Raw genomic sequence first — 20,426 nt, forward strand, 5'->3', positions numbered from 1 at the left:
CCACGATCGCCGCGATTGCGGCGATCTGGGGTTAATTTTACCGCGTGACGGACGAGGTCCGTCACCCGTCGTTAAGGGCATCCCCAGGATGACGGACCTCGTCCGTCACCCGTCGTGAAGGGGTTAAAGGTCATTTACAACCAACACTTATTATAAGAGCAGAATTTGTCTGATTGGGTTATTCAATAAATTGGACGGTACAGAGAAGTGCCCATGGAATTTGCATCTTATTTTTAAAGACAAAATAGGATTGGGGAACTTTTCCGGTTCTGCTATTTTGGAATAAAATTTGCAAACTTATCAATGCTCCAAAATTTCCAATTTACAGAATAACTTTAACTATGTCGCACGACCGGTCTGCATCCAGCTACTAGTCTTGTTTAGAATTTGCCATCATACGTTGCCACCATTTTGACTTTGTGTCACCTCTGTATGTCAATCTTTATGCTGGCTGCCGTTGGAACGTGTTGCATATATTGACCCTTACTTGTCCCTAGGATTTTGAGACCCTATATCACTGTTTTGCTCATTTATAAATGTCCACACAATTAGAACAAACAGTAAATCTCTCTTTATTCTCTAGTTAATCCTTGACGTTCACTGGGCCAGAGCTTGCAGTGGTGATTCTAGCACAACTTTCTTTTTTTCGCATCTAGAACCCCTCCCCCCCCCTTTAAAAGATTAATGTGAGCATTATGACCACTTCAGTGATTTGAAGTGGTGATGGTGCCTGTAGTCTGTCTGTATGTGCAGCATTTCATAGCAAAACACTCCACATACAGAGTTAATCCCTTTTTACTTTTGTGTAACTCCACTTCTGGCAGCGTCCCCGAGGTGTCGTTATCCAGCTTGGAACAACAAGTTCTATCCTGGCTAATGTCAATTCTGTGCATATTAGCAGTCTGACGCCAACACACACAGCATGCTGGTGACACGTTGGCATGTCCCCGTTCCCCGGCAAGGTGGGGGGGTGGAGGGGGACGACGTCGGCAGAGGAGAATCGGGCTCCAGGGATAACTTGGCCTGACTTTTTACCATTCCCCTTCCCACTTTTTTGGAGGTGAGTGACATTTTTTGCATTGAGTAACTCTTTAGGTCAGCAGCTATGTATAACGGCTTCCATGGCCCTCATTTCTGACATCCTAAAGAACAACAAAGCCAGAAGTTAAACTAAAGTGTAATGGGGGAATACCCAGAGCGTGCAATGTATATGCCACTAGACCACCAAGGCAAGGAAGGTTTCTGGCAAGGAGTAGCCCGTGGAGCTGGGGTGAATCTACTTAGGTGCCTGGACCTAGGGAAGCAAATAGGTTTAATGCAATGAATTGTGGGATAGTGTCGGCATGTGAATACCACCTACAGTAACATGGCACCGGCTTATAACCTGAAACAGTGCGTCAGCCAAATGTCATATTTCACTAGCCATACATTAACAATCACAGCCTACAGCAGGGCAGGAGAGGGGATCCCGGGGGCACCAAGCCAGGTACATCACTAACACCGGCCCTGTCACAGGAGAATTAGATTTACCCCCTCTGGGGAGGTCCATTGGTTTTGGCTTAAAAGGGGCAAGTTATAAACTATCAAAAAAATAAATAATGAAAAAGTAGACAGTGAGGTCTGAGCCATATCACCTCTTCTATACAGAACAGCGGTGTGTGCACATTCAAAATGGCAGCTAATTCAATTATATGCAAATAATTATGAAAATAGGATCCAAAATCCAAGCAGAGTAATACACAATATATCTGGAGTCTTGCCTTAGGGCGACATAGTGCATCTTTGTATAAAAAAAATTACCGAGCCAGAAAACGCACGGCCTTTAAATTAACTGGGGACAAAAAGAAAAGGACCCCTAGGTACTGAAGAACAGCCTTAACCCCTTAAGGACACATGACATGTGTGACATGTCATGATTCCCTTTTATTCCAGAAGTTTGGTCCTTAAGGGGTTAACACAGGTAAAGCATCACGAAAGCGAACTTCTTCATCTTATAAGATGTTCTGGCGACAGTCTGCATGTTTTCAGAATTCTACTCTGTGGGGGGTGGGGGGGGAATGGATTCTGGAACAATAGCCAGTCCTACACATAGGAACCCCAATAAATCTCCTCCAAAAGGAACAAACTGCAAAGTGTCAGCAAATATTCACAGCAAACAATACAGGTCTAATGGGTTAATTTGAATAACACTAAAAAGGTTTATTCACTAAATATTAGAAATGGCAATGGATTGAAATCGACAATTTTGAGAATTGTTTCTAAAATCAGCATTAATTGCCTAAACGTTGCAGCTCCGCTCACAATTCACTGCTTAGTGAATACACCCCTAAGTGCGCAATCAGGCAGCAATGTAGTTAGGACACATAATTCCCCATGGGCTGGTAAACTGGCGGATTTTGAAAGATCATAACTATTGCATGTACATGGACATGGTGTCACGTCAAACTGATCCAATAAAAGAATTTTAGAGTAAAAAAATAATTAAAAAATAAATAAACAGAGGACTTAAAATTTCGCAAGAAGTATTTGCAAATAGTACGGACTTGAAATAAAAAGCAAACAGACCAGATGAGGTTGTTCTGGAAATCGTAAACTGCGGAGAACTAAAAATAAGATTTCATATTTAAACGCCAAACTAGCCAAATTGGAAAAGTTCTCCGGTTTGGTTATTCAGGCCTAAAACCTACAATTTTCCGATCAATTCAGATTTAGAGAATAAATTTAATACTGAAATGGTTAAAATCTAAACAATTGGAAATTTTAAAGTGTGCATGAATTTCGAATTAACGGATTGATCTTTTTGTCCAAACTTGGTTTACGTTGTCAGTTTGTAACGAAACCCCATTTAAAAAAAAAACTATTTTCTCTCTCTATATTTTATACACACATAAAAAAAATGTTTATGGTAAATTAACTAAACATTGAATTATAGCAAACAGTTTTTTTGCCTCACTTAGCCAAGCTGTCAATACAGCATTGTTTATAAAAACATTCTGGATCAGCTATAGTTCGAATTCTAGTCGATTCAACCCAATAGCCATCCAAACTCAATAAGCATCAATATAGAGTGCAGACATTGACTAGTTCCATTTTATTCCCAGAACAAACAGGGAGTGGAAATGGACACGAGAATGGCAATAGTTAATCGAAATTAACTATACATTTTCTAGTGAAGATATTTTGCCTAAAATCTGCAATTCTCTAGTCATTTCTCCCCAATTCCCGATGTAGTGGATACACCTCACAGGATCCACAAGTTGTACGTAAACCAGAGGCCTCTGAAATCTACACAAGGCCCGAATAATGCTTCAAACACAGAATGCGTCTTTGGAATCACTAATTGACTGTGAAACTGACAGGGAGTACAAGACAAAAATGCCCGTCTGGTCTCAAAGGGGCTCTTAGCCAGACTACTGATTAAAAAGCGTTTTCACTTAACTGGGACATATCATTAAGGTAGATTACAAAACCAATAATTGCAACTCGCTGTAGAAGAGGTATATGTTAAAAGGAAAAACACACACAAATTGAACACCCAGCTGTTGTAATCTGAGGCCTGGTTCTTGCTGACGGTGTACGGAGCCCTCGAGAGCCAAGAACTGGGACTTCGTAGGCCAGTTGGGATTTAACTACATCTCGCCCGCAAAGACCCAGTCCTAAACTCTCTCCGTCTGCGATGTGACCATAAGGTTGTCCAAAGAAGAATGGTAGAGGTTACTGTAACAGGTTCGGAATTCGCAATATAACCAGCTCAAGGTCTGTCCAACCTGACAATTGCAATCCAAAGACTTTCTTATAGCTCGTGTAGAATACAAAATGAATGTCTATTCTGCCATCAGAGAGATATCAAATCTGTCTCTGGTCTGCAAATACGATCGGGGATATCCACTAAAGTAAGAACTGTCAGGAATTTAAAGTATGTTTTAAAATTTACGATAAAATAGCCGAACTACAAAAATTCAAAGACAATATAATCTCTATTCAGTTTGGCCTTAAATTTGACATATACTTTGAAGTCACGTCTTTAGTTAACAACCCAGATTTGTGTCCATGCCCATCACGTGGTTGATTCTTAAACTGAAAATTTTAAGGCGCCATAACTTACCTGGATAAAAAAAATTGAATTGGCCCAATTATGGACTAAAACGGGCTACTGTCCAAAATGTCCCGGTTAGTATATAATCTGCCAAGTGTATGAAGTCCTACTGCGTGAATGGAGTGTAATATATACAGGCCAGGGATTATTGACTAAACACTGAATTAACAGTGAATTTGCAAAACTTAAACCGAAACATTCAAGTCTGAACTGAAGCCAAGTGGGGGACGGGATGGAAAAAGAGCAAATAAGATTTAGCAAAAATGTACATTTTCCATTAGCGTAATTCACAGATCGGTGCATAGAAGAGTTCTTTTTTTAGGGGGGGGGGGGTTTAATGGGACTTGCGGAGTCCAAGATTACTTATAAAATCACAATATACAGGCGAGGGGAGTACCGACACATGTATTCTGTCAAAGTATGGTTTATATACAATTATAGAGAAAATATTATATAGATAAAATTATCCATGCAAACATGAAAAGTATTTTCCTGAAACAGTTACACTAAACAAATAAAGAGTTAAAAATTAACCCAGTTTTTGCATCTTAAAAAAAAAAAAGTTAAGCTTAATTTTATTCTGTTTGATATTAATGGACGTGACCGATTGTGAGCACCCAAAAATGTATCTCCGCACCAATCCTTGCTACCCCTAACTAGTGCACCTTCTAAAACCTCTTACCCCGCACTCCAGTTACAAGACATGTATTTACCTACTAAAAACCTGAAGAAAAATGATATTACTGAAATAATGGATTTTCCCCCCCATCAATTTCACACCCATTACTAATAAGATCAGTGCGAGGTGTCTCCAATCTCCCAGATACAATGTAACATTACCTTGTGCCATGTGGCTGGAGAATGCACCTTTAAATCAGGGTACTTATCCTGGGTGCCCAGCCAGAGGGGCAGTTGGAGGTGTCCTCCCCCCAGCAGTGGGGCAGGTAATCACTGGGTCATTGGAGTGACAGTCTGGCAGATCTTAGAAAGTTTCTCCAGGCAGGTCCCACGTGTTAAATGACACAACCAGCAGGGCAACCACCACCCACACCCCCTGATCCAGGTCAGGAGCCAGCCCTGCCACACCAACTGGGGAGGCTGCAGCCAAGTCCTCATTATTGCTTCTCCCCATTGATCCAGCAATGCTAGGTTTCCAGGGCTAATTTTTTTTTTTCTGTTTTAATCTGCCCCCCATTCACTCCCCCTCATCTAATAACCAGAAGTCTGCAGGCAGCTCAGTAGCTGGAGCTGCTTTCATTATACAAAGTAAAGAAGTAGGGCGCCCTCTCGTGGCCAAACTGCTTAATAAACCAGTTTAAACAGGACTTTATTATTATTCAATATGTCTTAACCCATTAACCGGACTGTTTTGGCCATGTTGTACGTTAAGGACCAGGGCTGTTTTGGCCATGTTGTACGTTAAGGACCAGGGCTGTTTTAACACTTTTGTGGTGTTTGTGTTTAGCTGTAATTTTCCACTCAATCATTTACTGTTCCCCTACAAATTATATACATGTTATATTTTTTTTTCAGGACAAGGGGGGCTTCCTTTACATACTAATATTTGTATCATGTCATATAATTTACTTTAAGAAAAAAAAAATATGGTGAAAAATTGAAAAACAAACATGTTTTTGGACTTTTACTTGAAAAATCTTTTACTTATCTACAAAAGCTAATGAAAAAAACTGCTAAATAGATTCGAAATGTTGTCCTGAGTTTAAAAATACACAGTGTTTACATGCTTTTTTTGCAAGTTATAGGGCTATAAGTACAAGTAGGAGATTTCTGTTTCAAAATATATATTTTTTAAATTTATCAACAGTGACATTGGAACACATTATCTGTCATAAATCCCGGAATCACACCTCACACGTACATATTTTTTTAAAGTAGACAACCCAGGGTATTCAACATGGGGTATGTCCAGTCTTCTTTAGTAGCCACTTAGTCACAAACACAGTTAGCATTTAGATTTGTTTGTGTGTTGCAAATGCAAAAAACAATTATGAACGCTAATTTTGGCCAGTGTTTGTGACTAAGTGGCTACTAAAAAAGACTGTACATACCCCATTTGCAATACCATGGGTTGTCTTCTTTTGCAAATGGTATGCCATCATGAGGGTAATTCTCATACCCGGGCTACTATACGCTCTCAAAGGCAACATAACCAACCTGGCAAATTTCAATGTGAAAAAAACTTGACCTTTATATTTGACCCTGTAACTTTCAAAAACACTATAAAACTTGCACATGGGGGGTACTGTTATACTCAGGAGACTTTGCTTAATACAAATATTACTGTTTCAAAACAGTAAAATGTATCACAACAATGATATCATCAGTGAAAGTGCCGTTTGTGTGTGAAAAATGGACAAAACATCACTTTTACTGACAATATCATCGCTGTGATATGTTTTACTGTTTTGAATCACTAATCACTAATATTTGTGTTCAGCGAAGTCTCCCGAGTAAAACAGTACCCCCATGTACAGGTTTTAGGGTGTCATAGAAAGTTACAGGGTTAAATACAGTGCTAGCAAATTAAATTCTCTGGACGTTTGGCCTGGATTGTCAGGCAGGTCCCCCCAAATTACAATCAATAAAATTACTTAATTATGTAGAAATATGACATAAATATGCATGTAGAATTTAAATATATATATTCATATTTATATATTTGAAGTCTATGTGTATATTTATGAAATTATTTCTATAATTTTGCATATGGATATATATTTCGTATTATTTTTATTTATTCATATATACATAGATATATATATCATGTCATTCTAAATGTATTTTCATATAAATATATTTATATCAAAATACAGTTAGAATGGGGGCATGGCCTAACCACAGAAGCGGACAGTCGCATGGCCTCTGAGCTCCGGCTAACCAAAGGACAAAACTCTAAAAATAGGGGTGACCCATGATCAAGAGGCACCCAGGAAGACCCCACCACTTACCCCATGGGCAAGAAAACAAAAAAACTTAAGCCCGATTGATCCAGGCAAGGTCTGAGCATCGGAGACCTCTGGCGGCAGGCACATGGCACCCAGGAGCCTAAGATGGCATCCCTCCGCAGCAGCTGTTCAGACTTCTCCGACGGGGCATCGGAGGAGGAGGAGGGAGACCTCACATCAGCAACGGTGCTGCAAACAGCGGTACGAGCGGCGGCCTTGCACCCCACACCCGACACTGCTCCGGTGACGCTAACAGCCATCAGGGAGATCATGGCAGACCTCCAACTGAAAATCTTGGCAGATGTGGCCTTGATTCGAGAGGATCTGCGGGGCTGACTGGCCGTCTCGGTGAGGTGGAAAACAAACCACGAGACCACACGCAACAAATTAAAGAGCTGACACAAAGGGTGGAAGAGCTAACACATCAGAACACAATACATGAAAGCAGATTTGACACCCTGGAAGACAAGAGGAGGCAGAAGAATTTAAAACTCAGAGGGGTCTCGGAGAACCTGCCACCTGAGGAACTCCCACACTTCGCCAGATGCCTCCTAACGGCCTTACTAACACCAAAGCAGGCAAAGGCAGTACCACTGGAAGGCATATTTCAACTCCCAAAACCAGCCAAAGCACCACCCGCAGTCCCAGGAGACCTCGTGATGCCATTTCAAAGTCACAAGGATAAGGCAGCGGTGCTGGCCGCCGTCAGAGGGCAATCACCCTACAGCTTAGAAGGGATATCCATAACCTTCTTTGCGGATCTATCTGGAAGAACCCTTGCCTGGCAGCGGTCACTCCGACCACTCACCTCCTTCCTATGCACGAAGACCATCAGCTACCGCTGGAGCCAGGCTCGCTCGCTGCTGATCCAACGCAGAGACACCACCATCACCATACAAGACCTGCCAGATGCGACAAAACACCTACAGGCACTGGGCTTGCCCCCGGACTTTTTGGGCCTGACAAATCCTCATGGCTGGGACCCTGCGGCCAACCGTGACTTTGTACCCAGGGACACTGCTTCGACCTCTCAGGCCAGGGCCACAACCTGACTCTAATATGGGCCTGACAGGCTTACACCATGATAAGACCCATCCAGTATTGCCACTATACCTTCGCACCTATTAGGCTATCCATATTCAGGCAAAAGACCTATGCCCATACCCAACTGATACACGCCTGACATTCACCTCCCCCCCCCCACGCCTCAGGGCAACCCAGGTGAAACTCACATATCCTCCATCTGCACAGCCCGACATCCCCCGACTAGCGCAGCCCGAAGGAGGGCTTAGATCAGCTACACCTAGATGCACTAACTTCCCGCTAAGCACAACCCCTATCCATCAGGGAACTGCGGGGCCTGGACCCCTCAGCCATCATAGGACAGGGACCACAAGGATGACAGGCGCACATACAGCACCAGCATAACATGACCACCTCAACACTGACTCTTCCATCCGTGCCCACTTACACATGACATGCCGCTCTCCACCCTGCACCTGCTGGGAACACACAGGAGGGAAAAATAGTAACCATGGGGAGACCATAGATAGCGCCCAGACAGGTGGCTGGAGGGTCCGCGACCCACCGCAAACTAACACGGCTACCTGAGGCCTAATTCGCCGAGGGGGACTGTCTGGGCTGTCTGGCAGTCTCCCCAGACCAGGAGCAATGCCGATCGCTGGAGGGGGACCAACGCCGATCGGGTGAGTTACTATTACCGTTATGATGGTTCAGAACCGTCATCGGTCCTCAAGGGTATGTTTCCCATACGTAAATCAGTAGATTTAGTCAACTAAAATACGACTAAAACTAAAATGGCTTTTTAGTCAAAAGACTACGACTAAAACTAAATTGAAATTTGAAGCCAAAATTAACACTCTTCTGTAGACGTCCTATACTGGACTTTTTAGGCTCCAGTCTGTTTGTTTTTTTTTATTATCTCACTAAAATTATATTCCCAAAATACACAAAATACTTGCTTAATCCATCAGAAACATACACACGTAAACTTTAATGTAAGTAACAAGAGGCAAGACTTTTTATATTTGCATATATTTTTCTAAACATTGTTTACTATTAAGTAATACATTCAAAATACTTAAAACCAAAACCAGTCAGAAAATGTAACATCCTATATGTTTTGAATTACTTATACTGTGGGAATTAAAATATTGATAAAATAAGACTGGCCAGGAACCATTTGATTGTGAAATTTTAAGACATTGGCGATAGAAGCACTCACTTGTTTGTTTTTTTACCAAACATGAAATGGACAGGATATTTACTAAAATGTGAATTGAAAGTGAATTTCAAATTAAAGCATAGCTTACTTAGAGAATTTTTGCAGTTTGGCTTTTTCGATCTTTTATTTGAATTTCACTTCTTACTTTATTGAATTGAAAAATCTTAAAAATTCTAGGACTTCACTATAATCACAGCTTGCCTAATTGGTTTATCTTAAAAAAAAACCTCTGAATTGTATTAAAATCCAGATGGATAAATAAAGGATAAAATAGTGAAGCTATGGCTGAAATCGAGTTTGGGGAATTTTTCCAAATGTTTTTAGCCTTTTTTTAGTCTACATTTGCCACTCTGATTGTAATGTTCAGCAATTCATAATTCAGCTAATAATCCCCTACATGTTGCATTTTGTTTTCCATTTCACTTGTTGGTGAATAACTCCCGTCCAATGATAGATCATTGTTTGTTTTTGTGGTAAATAAATAGTACTGCCCGATAGTATTATGGGCTGATATGCTACTACAGCAAATCAATGAATTAATCAGAACGCTTCGTGTGAGATCTCATGTGTAATTAATGAATTGATTTTGCTCTGGCTGCATGTTATTCCTGCATATTGCTGGCCAGCACCATACGTGTATCTGAGAGCACGCGGAATCTGTCTGGGAAATCATGGCTTTAGAAACATTACTCAGTAAACGTGAATTGCTGGGAAGTCACCAGAGAATTTGCAATTTTTGGCCAAAGCTCTGAGTTGGAATCAAAATGAACTTGTCTTTGCACAATAATATGCAACCCCAGGTTAATTCCCAAATATTTGCATTTTTCTGAATAAGCCTCTAAACTGAATAAATAAAAAATATTCACTGTGCACAAGGGAATTGGTGAAGTAAAAATACCTATCTCGGAAGAACAACCCCCTCCCCTCAAATATATGTATATAGATATATATAGAGAGAGAGAGAGAGAGAGAGAGAGAGGGAGAGAGAGAGAGAGAGAGGGAGGGAGAGAGAGAGAGAGAGAGAGAGGGAGGGAGAGAGAGAGGGAGAGAGGGAGAGAGAGAGAGGGAGGGAGAGAGAGAGGGAGAGAGAGAGAGGGAGAGAGATAGAGAGAAAGAGAGAGAGAGAGGGGAGGGAGAGAGAGAGAGAGAGTGTGTATATGTGGAAGAAAAACAACTACAATTCCCAGAAATTCATGACATTGTGACAGAAATAGTTTTTCAGAGACCGGGAGGAAACACTTCAGGTTGAGAGAAAGGGGCAGAAAGGTTGTGTCCCTTTAATAATACAAACCCACCCAGTATAAGTAACTGTAAGGTTATGTGTAAGGAGGTCCCCTGTCTCCCCGCACACAGTGTATTATAACTGCAGCTATAAGGTTATGGTGTAAGGAGGTCCCCTGTCTCCCTGCACACAGTGTATTATAACTGCAGCTATAAGGTTATGGTGTAAGGAGGTCCCCTGTCTCCCTGCACACAGTGTATTATAACTGCAGCTATAAGGTTATGGTGTAAGGAGGTCCCCTGTCTACCCGCACACAGTGTATTATAACTGCAGCGTTAAGGCTATGGTGTAAGGAGCTCCCTTGTCTCCCCGCACACAGTGTATTTTAACTGCAGCTATAAGGTTATGGTGTAAGGAGGTCCCCTGTCTCCCTGCACACAGTGTATTATAACTGCAGCTATAAGGTTATGGTGTACGGAGGTCCCCTGTCTCCCTGCACACAGTGTATTATAACTGCAGCTATAAGGTTATGGTGTAAGGAGGTCCCCTGTCTCCCCGCACACAGTGTATTATAACTGCAGCTATAAGGTTATGGTGTAAGGAGGTCCCCTGTCTCCCCGCACACAGTGTATTATAACTGCAGCTATAAGGTTATGGTGTAAGGAGGTCCCCTGTCTCCCCGCACACAGTGTATTATAACTGCAGCTATAAGGTTATGGTGTAAGGAGGTCCCCTGTCTCCCCGCACACAGTGTATTATAACTGCAGCTATAAGGTTATGGTGTAAGGAGGTCCCCTGTCTACCCGCACACAGTGTATTATAACTGCAGCGTTAAGGCTATGGTGTAAGGAGCTCCCTTGTCTCCCCGCACACAGTGTATTTTAACTGCAGCTATAAGGTTATGGTGTAAGGAGGTCCCCTGCACACAGTGTATTATAACTGCAGCTATAAGGTTATGGTGTAAGGAGGTCCCCTGTCTCCCCGCACACAGTGTATTATAACTGCAGCTATAAGGTTATGGTGTAAGGAGGTCCCCTGTCTCTCCGCACACAGTGTATTATAACTGCAGCTATAAGGTTATGGTGTAAGGAGGTCCCCTGTCTCCCCGCACACAGTGTATTATAACTGCAGCTATAAGGTTATGGTGTAAGGAGGTCCCCTGTGTCCCCGCACACAGTGTATTATAACTGCAGCTATAAGGTTATGGTGTAAGGAGGTCCCCTGTCTCCCCGCACACAGTGTATTGTAACTGCAGCTATAAGGTTATGCTATAAGGAGCTCCCCTGTCCCTGTATCCCTGCACACAGTGTATTATAACTGCAGCTATAAGGTTATGGTGTAAGGAGGTCCCCTGTCTCCCCGCACACAGTGTATTATAACTGCAGCTATAAGGTTATGGTGTAAGGAGGTCCCCTGTCTCCCCGCACACAGTGTATTATAACTGCAGCTATAAGGTTATGGTGTAAGGAGGTCCCCTGTCTCCCCGCACACAGTGTATTATAACTGCAGCTATAAGGTTATGGTGTAAGGAGGTCCCCTGTCTCCCCGCACACAGTGTATTATAACTGCAGCTATAAGGTTATGGTGTAAGGAGGTCCCCTGTCTCCCCGCACACAGTGTATTATAACTGCAGCTATAAGGTTATGGTGTAAGGAGGTCCCCTGTCTACCCGCACACAGTGTATTATAACTGCAGCGTTAAGGCTATGGTGTAAGGAGCTCCCTTGTCTCCCCGCACACAGTGTATTATAACTGCAGCTATAAGGTTATGGTGTAAGGAGGTCCCCTGTCTCCCCGCACACAGTGTATTATAACTGCAGCTATAAGGTTATGGTGTAAGGAGGTCCCCTGTCTACCCGCACACAGTGTATTATAACTGCAGCGTTAAGGCTATGGTGTAAGGAGCTCCCTTGTCTCCCCGCACACAGTGTATTTTAACTGCAGCTATAAGGTTATGGTGTAAGGAGGTCCCCTGTCTCCCTGCACACAGTGTGTTATAACTGCAGCTATAAGGTTATGGTGTAAGGAGGTCCCCTGTCTCCCCGCACACAGTGTATTATAACTGCAGCTATAAGGTTATGGTGTAAGGAGGTCCCCTGTCTCCCTGCACACAGTGTATTATAACTGCAGCTATAAGGTTATGGTGTAAGGAGGTCCCCTGTCTCCCCGCACACAGTGTATTATAACTGCAGCTATAAGGTTATGGTGTAAGGAGGTCCCCTGTCTCCCCGCACACAGTGTATTATAACTGCAGCTATAAGGTTATGGTGTAAGGAGGTCCCCTGTCTCCCCGCACACAGTGTATTATAACTGCAGCTATAAGGTTATGGTGTAAGGAGGTCCCCTGTCTCCCCGCACACAGTGTATTATAACTGCAGCTATAAGGTTATGGTGTAAGGAGGTCCCCTGTCTCCCCGCACACAGTGTATTATAACGGCAGCTATAAGGTTATGGTGTAAGGAGGTCCCCTGTCTCCCTGCACACAGTGTATTATAACTGCAGCTATAAGGTTATGGTGTAAGGAGGTCCCCTGTCTCCCTGCACACAGTGTATTATAACTGCAGCTATAAGGTTATAGTGTAAGGAGGTCCCCTGTCTCCCTGCACACAGTGTATTATAACTGCAGCTATAAGGTTATGGTGTAAGGAGGTCCCCTGTCTCCCTGCACACAGTGTATTATAACTGCAGCTATAAGGTTATGGTGTAAGGAGGTCCCCTGTCTCCCTGCACACAGTGTATTATAACTGCAGCTATAAGGTTATGGTGTAAGGAGGTCCCCTGTCTCCCTGCACACAGTGTATTATAACTGCAGCTATAAGGTTATGCTATAAGGAGCTCCCCTGTCCCTGTATCCCTGCACACAGTGTGTTAAATATTTACCATCTACTTTTTGAGCATAAAATTAAGAAATACATATTTTAAACAACTATAGCACTGAAGTCCAGTTTGGCTGATCAGGTTCCCCCTCTGGTCCCGGGCCCCTTCACACTCTGGTAGGCCGCTCCCCGACTGGTTCCCTGGACCGCCGTCCTGCTGTTGGCGGCAACGATGCCCTCTGCCTGGTACTCTATGGAGGATGTCCGGGCAAGGCCTTACCCTGCAGCATCTATCTGTAGTCCAGAGCCGTGAGGTCTTGGCGTGGCTCAGAGTGATGTGAGGAAGCTTGCTGTTGCGCAAGATCTCCCTGACTCGCGCACACAATTGATCAAATTTATAGAGAAGCACCTCCTCTGCTTCAAGTATGTCAGCAGGTCGCAGAGATGTACAACACAGCCTATGCCCACATGAACCTGCTAACAGTCAGTCAGCGGAATGTTCTGTCAGCGAGTAGTCACGTTTTGCACCCAAATTGGGCTGAGTACGTACTGTAAGTATGTGGCTTATTTTTGAAGAAGCTCAAACCACATGCAACAAGCTTGGTTGGCTGTCAGGCCCTGCACATAACCTCTGCAGTGACATTCTGTGTATAAACAACTCCCAAATGTAGACCCAAAAAGGTAGAAAAAAAGGTCTTATGCACAGAACAATATGGTAAATCCCAGATTACAAAGTCCTCTTTTAATGCATCATTTTGTCTGCTCGGGCGTATGAATATCCGTACTTCTTGTCTCGTGTAAAGCATTATATAAGTAATCTCGCAATGTCCCTTTAAAGATTGTGTTTGCTTGTTAAAACCCGGGACGGGTGAAATCTCTCACCGAGTAGAATAAACCTGTGAACTGCGTTTACGCTGCAATTAACACATCTTTACTGAGAATTCAGAATAGGGGCAACCAATTTCAAAGTATAATGAAATAGTTTAACATAATGTACAAATATATGTTAAAATAACAAAAACTCTACTTCAAATGATATCTATCTGATATTAGTAAGATATTCTAACAACTACACCACTGTTTTTTCTAAAGCGAGTGATATATTATTAAAATGTCAACTTCAAAAAGTCGAGCTCCATAATTAGGCCGTTTTTATGGCTGTTCATAAAGTAAAAACTCAGAATATAAACTAGAACATAACTTATTACAGGTTAATAATCTATAACCAAAACACTTGTCAGTAGTAAGGCCTCAGCAGATCCGCCATCCGTAGGTAAGTGCAGAGCATGGACATTTTAACGCTCATTCATTCGGGGAGATGAAGGACAGCGGTGATGATCTCCCGCGAAGCGCGCGCCTTACCTGACTGCGTTAACGGCTGCCATTGCACTTCCAAAGCGACGCTAGAAGCATGCAATGTACTATCACCCTAGGGAGGCAAAGGTAGGAAAACTGAGACTTATATTGTATTTTAATGCTTGCGTTCAATTTAGTGAAAAACCCTGTTAACTTCAGCCAAATTTTTAACAACGCTGGATGTCCTCACACTTTGCAAATCCCCATTGGAAAGCACTGAGTAGTTTAAGGTCTTTTGTCGTGCATGTTGATCAGTTGATGTTGGAGGAGGAGCCTGACTCAGCGCAGAGGCCTCTCGCTGGAATTAGTTACGTATTTAAAGGGTTATTTAACTGTCTCATTGCTGGGGTGGGAGACGTGGAGGTAGAGAAACACTGTAGTGTTAGAAATACAGGTCTGGGATCATTGTAAAGCGGGGTTCTCCAAACTCTGGCCCTCCAGATGTTGCTAAACAAATCCCACGATTCTCTGGCTATCTAGTTCATTTAAGGAATCATGGGAGTTGTAGTTCTGTAGCATGGAGGGCCGGCATTTGGAGAAGCCAGCTCTAAACCTTAATGGACACATGACGGAAATATTCTGTCATGATTCCCTTTTATTTCTGAAGTTGTGTCCTTAAGGTGTTGTGTATACAATTTATCGCCTTTAGGGGGAGCTGTTTGCAAACATATCCGGGATTATTCCACATTGTGACACATTAATTTATAATAAATTAATACATTGATCGTTGGAAGAAATGCTCAATTTATCTATAATCACAGGTTCCTCGTTTTACTATTTTATCTTTAATGTTGCAATATCTTAAAATGCACCTTATTTAAATTAAATGAGATAACATGAAATAAAATAACCCAGAAAAGCTTTTTGTATTAAATCCTCCAACAATGATACTTTGTATGAGAATTATTTGAATGTAAAGAAAATATCGCCCTCACTAGCGTTATGTAATGAGAGGCACGGACGGGGATCGAACCCGTGATCTTCGGTTTACGAGACCGACGCCTTACCACTTGGCCACCGCGCCTTGTTTAACCCTCCCGGCTCCAGACTGTAGAAATGGCTTTCAGCAGCTCACACAGGGTTTCTTATATTATTTCAATTTATTAAACACTGAGTGCGGGAGGCAGAGGGGTAATAACTAACTCACCCTGCTCAATGATTACTGAGACCCTTTGTGTGCCAGTGAGCTGCTCAATGATTACTGAGACCATTTGTGTGCCAGTAAGCTGCTCAATTAACACTGAGACCCTTTGTATGCCAGTAAGCTGCTCAATGATCACTGAGACCCTTTGTGTGCCAGTGGGCTCTCTGCTCAATGATTACTGAGACCCTTTGTGTGCCAGTGGGCTCTCTGCTCAATGATCACTGTGATCACTGAGACCCTTTGTGTGCCAGTGAGCTGCTCAATGATCACTGAGACCCTTTGTGTGCCAGTGGGCTCTCTGCTCAATGATTACTGAGACCCTTTGTGTGCCAGTGGGCTCTCTGCTCAATGATCACTGAGACCCTTTGTGTGCCAGTGGGCTCTCTGCTCAATGATCACTGAGACCCTTTGTGTGCCAGTGGGCTCTCTGCTCAATGATTACTGAGACCCTTTGTGTGCCAGTAAGCTGCTCAATGAATACTGAGACCCTTTGTGTGCCAGTAAGCTGCTCAATGATCACTGAGACCCTTTGTGTGCCAGTGGGCTCTCTGCTCAATGATTACTGAGACCCTTTGTGTGCCAGTAAGCTGCTCAATGATCACTGAGACCCTTTGTGTGCCAGTGGGCTCTCTGCTCAATGATTACGAGACCCTTTGTGTGCCAGTGAGCTCTCTGCTCAGCAATTACTGAGACCCTTTGTGTGCCAGTGGGCTCTCTGATCAATGATTACTAAGACCCTTTGTGTGCCAGTAAGCTGCTCAATGACTACTGAGACCCTTTGTGTGCCAATAAGCTGTTCAATGAATACTGAGACCCTTTGTGTGCCAATTACTAAAACTCCTTTGAACCCTTGGTGTGCCAGTTTATATGCCAATATGTACCCTTGCGTGCAAATTATTAAAGCCCTTTGTGTGCCAGAGTTTTTGTTGATGCACATGTTCCGTGCCAGTGACAGCTCCGGTGGATGTCTGAGCTCCCTTTGTATGTCAGTGTGGTAATTACTCCGTGGTCGCTGTAAGGGGTTAAAATGAAGGCACGGACGGGGTTTGAACCCGTGATCTTCGGTTTACGAGACCGACGCCTTACCACTTGGCCACCGCGCCGCCCTGAGCGCTCAGCGTCCCTCCCCACCACCTGTAACACGGCCTGGGACGGCGATAAGTGATGCTTTGGCGGTAGGTAGGGGGCGCTTTTGTGCATGCAGGAGACACATTTCGCGCGGCGTGACTTCCCGCATTTGGCAGCTCGTGGAGAAATCATTAGTGGGTGCAATTCACAGCGCGGACACGGGAGGGCAGCAAAGTACCGACAGATCTCATACTGACACACACACATACTGACAGACTACATACTGACACACACACACACATACTGACAGACTACATACTGACACCAGGGCCGCCATCAGGGGGTGACAACCGTGACAGTTGTCACGGGCCCGGCGGCCCTGGGGGGCCCGGACTGCTCTGGCAGTCCTGGGCCCCACTTTCCCTCTCTGCACACATAGATAGCGAATATCGCTATCTATGTGTGCAGCCCCGGGCCCCCGGCTTCCCTGTTACCGCAGAGGGGGCCCAGGCAGCACACAGCTTCTCTTCTTCTCGTTTCTGCTAATAACTCTCGCGAGACCCGGTTGCCATGGCAACGCTCCGCGGGTCTCGCGAGAGTTATTGGAGGAGAGAAGAGAAGAGGCTGTGTGCTGCCTGGGCCCCCTCTGCGGTAACTGGGAAGCCGGGGGGCCCCACCATGCCACCGGACCACCAGGGATGGAATCTCCCCCCTCCCTAGACACAGGTAAGCAGGGAGGGGGGAGAAACAATTTAATTTTTTTTTATTTTTTTTATTATGTTAAAATGCCCCCCCCTCCCCCACACCCCAGCACATTTACACACACACACTGCATACACTGACACAACACACACACACACACACTGCATACACTGACACAACACACACACACTGCATACACTGACACAACACACACATGCATACACTGACACAACACACACACACACACACACACACACACACACACTGCATACACTGACACAACACAAACACACACACTGCATACACTGACACAACACACACACACACACACACTGCATACACTGACACAACACACACACACACACACACACTGCATACACTGACACAACACACACACACACACACTGCATACACTGACACAACACACACACTGCATACACTGACAACACACACACACACACTACATACACTGACACAGCACACACACTGCATACACTGACACAACACACACACACACACTACATACACTGACACAGCACACACACACTACATACACTGACACAGCACACACACACTACATACACTGACACAACACACACACATTGCATACACTGACACAACACACACACACACATTGCATACACTGACACAACACACACACACTATATACAATAACACAACACACACACACTACATACACTAACACAACACACACTCTGCATACACTGACACAACACATTCTGCATACACTAACACAACACACACTGCATGCACTAACACAACACACACTCTGCATACACGGACACAAAACACTATGCATACACTGACACAAAACACTGCATACACCAACACAACACACTATGCATACACCAACACAACACACTCTGCATACACCAACACACTCTGCATACACCAACACAACACACTCTGCATACACTGACACAACACACTCTGCATACACTGACACAACACACACTGCATACACTAATACAACACACACTGCATACACTAACACACACACTGCATACACTAACACAACATACATACTGCATACACTAACACAACATACATACTGCATACACTAACACAACATACATACTGCATACACTAACACAACAAACACACTGCATACACTAATACAATACACACACTGCATTCACTAATACAACATGCACTCTGCATACACTACACACTAACACACTCACTGCATCCACTATACTGACACACACTCTGCATTCGCTACACATTAACACACTCTGCATTCACTACACTAACACACACTCTGCATCCGCTACACACTAACACACTCTCTGCATTCACTACACATTAACACTCTGCATCCGCTACACACTAACACACTCTCTGTATTCACTACACATTAACACACTCTCTGCATTCACTACACTAACACACTTTCTGCATTCACTACACTAACACACTCTCTGCATTCACTACGCATTAACACACTCTCTGCATTCACTACACATTAACACACTCTCTGCATTCACTACACATTAACACACACTCTGCATTCACTACAAATTTACACACACACTACATTCATTACAATGACACACTCTGCATTCACTACACCCTAACACACACTCTGCATTTATTACACACTAACACACACTCTGCATTCACTAAACTATGCACACACTCTGCATTCACTACACTAACATACACTCTGCATCAACTGTGCACACAGCATCCACTACACAAACATCCTGTATTCACAGTACACACACTACATCCACCACAAATTGAAACACTCTGCATTCACTATACACAGACACTGCGTCTAATACACACACTACATCCACTACAGACACTGCATCCACTAAACACATTTCATCTAGTACATACAAACACTACATCCACTACACAAACACACACTACATCACTGTACACACACTACATCCACTACTCAAACACACTCTGCGTTCACTATACACACTGCATCCGCTACACAAACACACACTCTGCATTCACTGCACAAACAGTATCTAATACACACAAACACTACATCCATTACACACATTCTAATTCACTTCCACTATACACACCACATTCAGTCCCGCATCATTGTCAGCAGACTAGGTAGGGCGTGGGCGGGCCCGGGAGGGAGGGGGCGGGGGAGGGGGGGCCCAGACCTTGTGCTTTGTCAGGGGCCCCAAAATTTCTGATGGCAGCCCTGACTGACACACACACACACATACACATACTGACAGACTACATACTGACACACACACATACTGACAGACTACATACTGACACACACACATACTGACAGACTACATACTGACACACACACTCACAAAGACATACTGACAAGCAGATATACATACTAACACACACACATACATACTACATACACACACACAGACACACATACAGACAGACTTCATACTGACACACACACTCACGAAGACATACTGACAAACAGATATACATACTAACACACACACACACACACACACACATACATACACACACACACACAGACTGACATACATACAGACAGACTTCATACTGACACACACTCACGAAGACATACTGACAAACAGATATACATACTAACACACCCGCATACATACAGACACACACACACTCTGATACACACACACAGACATACATACAGACAGACTTCATACTGACACACACACTTACAAAGACATACTGACAAAAAGATATACATACTAACACACACGCATACATACAGACACACACACACACACACTGAAACACACACAGACATACATACAGACATACTTCATACTGACACACACACACAAAGAAATACTGACAAACA

General features: G+C 43.5%; 2 non-coding genes across 2 annotated transcripts; both read right to left on the reverse strand.

Moving 5' to 3' along the window:
* Positions 1–15,652: 15,652 nt before the first annotated feature.
* TRNAT-CGU (transfer RNA threonine (anticodon CGU)) lies at positions 15,653–15,724 on the reverse strand. The gene has a single exon. It is a non-coding gene; the product is annotated as a tRNA-Thr (tRNA).
* Positions 15,725–16,875: 1,151 nt separating this feature from the next.
* TRNAT-CGU (transfer RNA threonine (anticodon CGU)) lies at positions 16,876–16,947 on the reverse strand. The gene has a single exon. It is a non-coding gene; the product is annotated as a tRNA-Thr (tRNA).
* Between the last annotated feature and the right edge of the window lie 3,479 nt (positions 16,948–20,426).

The sequence above is a fragment of the Pelobates fuscus genome, chromosome 5 (assembly GCF_036172605.1).
Source record: "Pelobates fuscus isolate aPelFus1 chromosome 5, aPelFus1.pri, whole genome shotgun sequence".
Classification (NCBI taxonomy): domain Eukaryota; kingdom Metazoa; phylum Chordata; class Amphibia; order Anura; family Pelobatidae; genus Pelobates; species Pelobates fuscus.